Source organism: Cotesia glomerata, linkage group LG4 (genome assembly GCF_020080835.1).
Source record: "Cotesia glomerata isolate CgM1 linkage group LG4, MPM_Cglom_v2.3, whole genome shotgun sequence".
NCBI lineage: Eukaryota > Metazoa > Arthropoda > Insecta > Hymenoptera > Braconidae > Cotesia > Cotesia glomerata.
The window spans coordinates 26,547,039-26,555,916 of NC_058161.1; positions in this window are offsets into that span (position 1 = coordinate 26,547,039).

The window sequence follows — 8,878 nt, forward strand, 5'->3', positions numbered from 1 at the left end:
CCGCTTCCTGCCTTCGTCGAGCAAAAAAATAGTATACACTCCACGGGAAGTAAATAAGAAAGCCTCAGATCACATGTTTGTTGACCTCGGCTTCGCCTCGGCCAACAATTACATGTGATCTGAGACATTTCTTATTTTACTTCCCTAGGTGTGTAATATACTATTTCTTTATTCACGGCCGAAAGCACGTACTTGCTACTTCTGTTGGGAATCAGAAAGACTGACATTTATGCTTTGGTAGGGGCGCGCATGCGCGCTGCTCTAGTGCGCTGGAAGAAACTAGTTGTGCACTGAATTGATGTACGAGGCAGCGAAAAAAAAGTATTCACCAGAGCTGACGCAGTTTATTGTGCACTCAGGTCTAACCTTAAAATTGCTTTTGTGGGTTCTTATGTCGTTGTGTGTTGAAATTTATAATCTAAAAAATTATATCGAGTGAAAAATAATAAAAATTTTAAAAAATGAATGCGTTATCATCATCAAAAGGAAATTTTAAGGAATTTCGATACGGAAACTAATCTAATTATAAGAACAGATACGTTACCTAAAAAGTCTGCAGATAAATATTTACACAGAAAGAAAGGTTCACTTGAACCAAGAAAATATTTTTCTTCCTAATTATTTTCTTGACACAAGAAATTTCACTTATTCCAACAAAATTAATTCCCTTGCTTCAAGAAATACGTGTCTTGATCCAAGACAATTTATTTAAATCAAGAAAATTTTCTTGTTTTGAGAAAATTTCTCTCTTGTTCCAAAAAATTAAGTTCTTGACAGAAGTAAATTTTCTTGTCTTGAGAAAATTTTTCTTTTGCTCCAAAAAATTAAATATCTTAATAATAAATTTTCATTAATATTTTTATTGACGAACATGTCAAATGGGAAGATCAAATAATATTGAATCATTTTTTTTCATTCATTATTAATAATTTTTATAATTCTTATAGTTCATGTACTGGTAATAGTTGTGATGAAAAAGAAAATATGCAATAATTAATTAAAAATAGTTGACAAATTACTCGAAATAATTAAAATTCTGATAAAATTAATGATTTTAATGTATTTGAGTAATCAAAAATTTATAAAAATAAGACTATTCAATTGAATTAATTTAATTTTAAAAAGTTACTATTATTTTTGTCTATTTAGATGAAGTCGATGCCCGCCCCCGACCAGCCGCACTCGCTTCGCTCGTGCCGCAAATGTCGGGCGGGCATCGACAACATACTAAGAACATTTAACTGTAACGTTAATTGATTTGTAAGTCAGCGTACTTTCGGCCGAAAATAAAGAAAAATAGTATACACCACACGGGCAGAAAGTTTGAGAGCCCTGAACTGCGCGCCATGATGCCCTCGGTTTTGCCTCCGGCATCATGGCGCACAGTGCAGGAATCTCAAACTTTCTGCCCTTGTAGTGTAATATACTATTTTGAAATTGACACAAAAAATTTCACTTATTCCAACAAAATTAATTCTCTTGCTTTAAGAAATACGTATCTTGATCCAAGAAAATTTATTTAAGTTAAGAAAATCTTCTTGTCTTAAGAAAATTTCTCTCTTGCTCCAAAAAATTAAATATCTCGATAGAAGTAAATTTTCATTAATATTTTTATTGATGAAAATGTCAAATGAGAAGATCAAATAATATTGAATCATTTTTTTTTCATTCAATATGTATAATTGCACGCTAAAATAATATAAAATGGATATCAAATATTCAAGAAAAAAATTTTCTCAAGGTGAGAAAATTTTTTCTCAGCTGAAGTAAGTGGCGCTGCTTTCCTAAAGTATCTAAAAATGTTAATTTAATATAAAAATTTTTTGTATCAAGTATTTATGATAATTTGAATTAAGAAAAAATTACTTCCACCAAGAATAGAATTTCAAGAAAAATTTTTACTTCGGCACACACAACTTCGGTCTTCCTTCAAGCATCCAAAAATTTTTTTGAGTCAAGAATTTTGTTCTCCAGTCAAGAAATTTATCTTTCTGTGTGAATATTATTAATAATTATCTTCATTTCTTACCATTTATTACCAATTGTTCATCGATCATTACAGTAAAATTATGCATCATGTCATTGTAATGGGATTCGTGTATAGCCAACATTCGCTCCAGAAAAACTGTGCCATCAATTCTCCTATTCCTAAGGCTTGTCCACTGGATTCTCATCAAGTCCCTCTTAAGACAATAGCCGGTTTACAATGGGAATCTTGTAACGAACGCTGCTCTATTAGCTGCAAGACGTGTCGAATCATCTTTTGCAGCATAGAAAAACCAAATTATTTGTTCTGTAAAGTAATAATCACTTAGAATTAAAAAGAACCAATAAATTAGTTATAACTCTACTAAAAAATATTTGAAAAAATTATTTTAACGTTTTATAAGCATCTATTTATTTATTTATTTAAAAAAAAAAAAAAAAAAAACGAACATACTAATTTACAAATTAACCAATTTACTAATCAACCTTAAAGAGTACTTAATGAATAAAATATAAAAATTTACATGACCGAATAAATTACAAAACAACCTGCTACAACTATGATAACCAAGATCGTCAGGTTGTCGATAACAGTAGTAAGCTGTATACTTACGAATAAACTCTTTTGGAGATGAATGCTCCTCGAAGCGATGGCTGATTACATTTGAAATCAATACAGAGACATTATTAAGTGGGGCAAAATCCTCATAAAAGCTTACAAAGTTTTCATTTTCAATCCACTCATTCCGTAAATAATTAATAAAATCATTGAGCTCGGGCGCATTCAAGACTTCAGTATTATAAAAATTATAAGAATAAAAATGACATTAAGTTTTAGTGTAGCCGACATTCAATATTTTTACAATTACATGTGATGATACTAAAGTTGGCCGACGTTTAACAATTTTTTAATTTTTTTAACAATCAAATAACAAGTAAAAAAATACTTTGAAAACATTGTACGTAAATTTTTTTAATTTTCCACATGTGAAATTTTTTCTTTTAATTTATTTTTAATAATTTTTTCAGCAAAAAAAAATTATTAAAATTTTCAGATGTCAGTCAATTAAATTTTCATTTATATGTGAATTAATAATTGATAATTGACTAGTAATAGATAGATTTTTTACCTTCTGTTGCCGATATGTTGTTCTAAGTAGTATGAATATCCACCCTATGACCCAGATTTTACTTTTTGTATTTGAGTATTTTAGTTTATTTTTTGTTAATTACTTAAAAATTAATAGAAACAATTATTGTTATTAGTGCGGCGATTATTATTTAATTATTATATTTATTTAGTTAATAATTTTATATTATTGTTACTAAAGGTATGATTAAAATTAAGAAATTAAGCGTGTGAGAAATTATTACGAAGCCGAGCGAATTAATTGTAAAAGAAATTAAAAGACTGGGAAAATTATTCTAAGTTCCGAACAAGATTTAGTATGGGAAAGTGATGAATGGATATAAAATGAAAGAAATGACGATTATTATTTTGTAAGAAATAATTTAGGTAAGCGAAGATTTTATAAGTCCCGAGGACAATTTAGTATGGAAAATCAACGAATGGATATATAATGAAAGAAATTGCGATTAAAATAATAAAGAATTGTGAATTTGACGAAACGAATGGATAGAGAATGAAGGAAATTACGATTAAAATAATAAAGAATTGAGTTTCGAAAATAAAAACTTAGAATTTGGCGAGACGAATGGATAGAAAATGAAGGAAATTACGATTAAAATAATAAATAATTATTTTTGAATGCTAGTTCGAGGGCACCGGACAGGTGTCTAAAACGACCCTTCCGGTTCGTTACAAGAGAGTTGGGGGAAAAATGATAAACGCCAAAATTTGGCTCGATAAAGCAAGCAGTTCTTTCTCGGGGGAATTATTCGGGCGAATACTCTTCACCAAGTAATTCCAGAGGATGATACTCTACCTGGAGTCTGACCAAGGCCCAGGTAAGTATCATGAACCGACCGGATGAAAGTGCTTCTCCCCGTGCCGAAGCCTTCAGCTGAGGTACGGTAGGTGATCATAAGCCGTGTAGGTGGGGGCGAAGAGGACACTCTCCATTCGCTCTCGGGGTAGAGGTTTAGGCCCAGGGGTGACGGCTAGTCTCCTGGGAAAGCGGGGAACCAGCTCTTGACAGTTAGTTCGCGATTTTGAACCGCGAATAATGTGTGAAAAGAGTGTTCTAATATATTGTTTATATTGTTTAATTTGTTTATATTGTTTATATCGTTTATTAACATGATCAGGCCAATAAAGAGGTTTTCCTTTTTCTTTAATTTATTTAAAATGAAGTGTTTTGTTTATATTTTGTTATTGATAATGTAATCCCCGTTTATGACCCTGGACTCCGGCGAGCAAATTTCGAGCCGGGGACAAATAAATTATTTATTTTTATAATTTTTGAAAACGTGGACGTTACAACCCTCTACGATTACTTCAGCCATATTTCATTCTAATTATCAAATCTTTGTTATTTTTTTTTATTTAACTTATATTATTAAAATTTTGTTTTCACTTATAGCTCTTTTTATTTTAAATATACTAATTAAAACCTCTGATAAGCGTCCTTAATTAATAAATAGATACACTTGATTTTCAGTAGCGTCTGTTATTAGCATTCCAAGCGAACTAATCCTTTGTCTTTGTGAAGTTGTTAGTGTTGTTGCAAATTATGCGTAAATTATTTAACGAACATTATTTGTTAATACTTATAGGTCCATTATTGGTTGATTTTGAATGTATACAGTCCAATGAAAAAGTTCGATGATCAGCAGTCATTGGCTTACAAAGAATAATTTTTATTTTCATTTACTTTTCAATGTTTTAATCATATATCTCGTCAATGACTTCCTCAACTAATAATTTTAATATTTGTAAAAAATAAAAAATATTTAATTAAATATAAAATATTAAAAACTATTTCAAACCTCTAAGTTTATAGTCGGTAAGGTAGGATTAACGAACTAAGTTATGCATCAATGTGTGGTATTTTTAGGACAGACTGTACTAAAATAAAGAAATAATCAGCAAGTTCTTGTTGTTATTAAATTAATTATTAATTGTATCCGGTGTCATTACAAAAAAATTTTAGAGAAATATTTATGTACATCTATACAATTTAGTCTTTAAACAAAAAATAATATGTTTCAATTTGGACAAAATCTAAATTTGGATCCGTTATTTGAAAATGATTATTGTTATGATCGCCTCTCTACATTTTATGATACTGTGTAAGTATGAATTAAATTTAAATAAATTTCACAAAATTAATTAGTATTCACTTAATAAAGATAACATTTATAAGTAATTGTTTATATGGTCATATTAAAAATATTAATTGCCGTTTGGTATTTATTACAGGTATGTGCAGTGTCATGAAAAAATAAGTAAAAAGTGTTTTGCGAAAGGATCAATTATTAACAATGGTCCAATTGTTTTAACAACAGAACATAATCACAGTGCAAATCCAGATTTAAAGTTGGTATATGATTTTAAAAAAGACTTGTACCTTGCTGTAATTTCAAATTTTGATCAATTACGTAAAATTTACAATGACATAAGTGTAAAGTAAGTATAATCTTAATGATTATTGATTACATTAAAATATTAAATTTTTTCAATAAAAAAAATTTAATTATTGTGTAAAAAATGTAATTTCAGACACCTTCCAGCATCGTCTTGTGTACCATATATTAAAATTTCTAAAACAATGTACAATTGGAGAAAAACGATAATCCCACCAATACCGAAAACACTGGAAGAATATTATATTTTTGTCACCTCTGATAAATGGAAACATTTACTCCATTCTGCTAATAGCCCGCTAACAGTCACAAATGTCTATGGGGATGACGGTTCTATTGCAACTGTTTTTTATGATTCAGTTTTTTTAAGGAATTTTCAATCAGTACGTATATTTGCAGATGCTACTTTTAAAATATGTCCACGTTTATCAAGAGGGAAGATTTATCAGTTTTTCACAATTATGATTGCAGTCAATGATACGGTATGGTCTTTACTTGATGTTTCTAAACCTTCTTTTTTACCTTAATTAATTATTATAAAAAATCTTATATGCTGTGACCGAAAAAAAGTTATTTTTCGAATAGATTAATGAAATAGTATAAAATAAAAACAAGAAATTTGGGATGAAAATTAAAAAAAATGAGTAGAATCTCGACGAAAAGTCTATTAAACTGTTTAGTATATAACGGGAACAATTTTAAATAATATACACAAAAAGAATTTCGATTTTTTACAAAATAAAATAGAATACATTTATGTTCAACGTAACTCCAGTCAAATGAACACCAAACACAGTAAGTGTATTATTTAAACAATTATCAATAAAAGTAGGATTAAATAATAATTTGTTAGGCAATTTATTCCTTAACGTAGTTCAAGCATGGTATAGTATAGTCAGAGCATTTACTATGGACACAAATTTAAAAGCCTCGGCACACAGACGTTCACACATACAATTACATATTGTTAGCCCGAGAAAAAATATTTATATATAATTATATATAAATTGGTTATATATGATTATATATGAAAAATGGCCAAATATAATCATATCTAATCATATATAATTATGTATAATTATATATAACTATATATAATTATATATAACAATAGTTAATTATATATTTATTATAATACTAATAATAATCCTTTATTTGCTCATTTTATAGAGGTACAAATAGCGGACCTCCGTTCCGCTTACATATTGAACTTAATACTACATCTTAACCTAATTACATAATTGTAAAACCCTTAATCTATATAACTTATATACTAATCTACACTCCTTTTCATATCTTACAAAAGCCAAGCATCATTACATAATACCTAATCTTTATATTATCATACTGACGGGGAAAAAGAAATCTACCAAAATCAAAGAAAAAACCCGCCATCACACTTCACTCATATCTCCATACCTCTATTGCACATTCATTCAGGAGGACCTCCGTTTCCGTTGTATTTTCATTACCTAAAACTATCATTACACCCTCTCCTTGTAACCCTATAGCATCTCGATACCTGTCAGCCAAGTTTCTCCTTGTCCTTCGTCTCCCAATACTTCCGCCCTCATCTCCTGCCACCTTTTGTCCACCCCTAGCCCAGAACACACTTCCCAGACATGCTCCCACGTCTCTTCTTCCATATGACAGACACTGCAGAGTCTACCTTCCCTATTCTTCCAGTACCTTCCCCCCTTCAGTGCATCTCCGAGTCTAAACCTCACCACCCTATTCCATCTTTCCTCGCTCCATCCTTTTTTGAGGTAACCAGGTATCCCTAATCCCTTAATAAATTTGTAATCCCTATTACTTCTAGCTTCCCATATCCTGTCCCACCTTTCCTTTTCTTGCCTCCTTTTTTCAATCCTTACTAGGTCTTCCCCTCTCATGAGGCCTTCCTCCCATCTTCTTTCCACCTCCATTTTGGTACTATTTGATCTAACTAAGGCTTTCGATTATGCCGATCACAAGATTATCTTGAAAATTTTAATTGAGTTAGGCTTTTCTATCGAGACTATTCGCTGGTCCTTTTCTTATCTCACAAATAGAAGTCAATCAGTAATAAATGAGCAGGGGATACCAGTGGAATTCTTGGAGACTTCATCTGGTGTTCCTCAAGGTTCAGTCCTTGGACCTATACTTTTCTTATTAATTATGAATTTAGTCGTGGGACGGCTCAGGTACAGTCGATATGGTCTATTTGCGGATGATACATATATCTACTTGGATTTTTACTCGTATCAAGTCCATGAAGCAGTTGGATTGATAAATATTGATGCTCAATCCTTTGTAAATTGGGCTAGGGAAAATGGATTAGCAGTTTATTTTCTGAAGACTAAAGCAATGTTATTGGGGTCAAAAAATAGAGTAAAATCTTTACAACGTGAAGGCCTACCTCCCGTTATTATTGATGGAGTACCATTACCTTACACTGACTCGGCGAAATGTCTAAGACTTCATTTATCGTGTGATTTGTCATGGAATGTTTACATTTCGAAAACAGTTAGTAAAATAAATTCAACTCTATATTGCCTAAAATTGCGGAAAAATATTTACACAACTGATATCAAAAAGCTCTTAGTCTCAGCAACTATCCTCCCCTTAATTGATTATTGTTCCGTAGTTCTTACAAACTCGTCTTATGATAATGATTGTAAACTTCAACGCTCACTGAATTCATCTATTCGTTTCATATACGGCTTGAAGCGGGATGATCATATAACTCCTTTTAGACGTGAACTTAGTTGGTTATCAATAAAAAGTCGTCGTATGTATTTTTTAGCGTGTTACTTTTATAAACTATTAGATGTGGGTAAAACGAGCTACCTACGAGATCTTTTTATAGAAGATTCTATGGTTAGGCGATCTGAAAGACTAGCGACAAAAAAGAATTCTAGTTTTAAAATTCCAAATTTTTTCACAACGTATTATGAAAAGTCATTTGTAGTAACTGTGATACGCTTGTGGGAGGAATTGCCGGCTGAGATTGTATACTCAACTAGTTTAGAGGTCTTTAAGAACAAAATTTTCGATTACCTGTTTAACTTGGACGTTTGAAGTCCACCCTAAACTACTGTATAGTTGAGCTATTAAATTAAACTATATTAAATTGTATAGGGCATACTTTTTGCCTTTTCCTTTTCTTACTCTTACTTTTATCTTTTCAGTTGTCACTATTGTAAATCTTTTCTTCAGTTTCTCAGTTTTTCAATTATTTTACCTAATTAATGTTTTACTCTTTATTTTATAAGTCAGTGCTGTATTATTGCTTATTCTTAAACTACTTTGTAAATATGCTATTACTTTTTTATGTCAATTATTATGTACAAATTTTTTATATGTA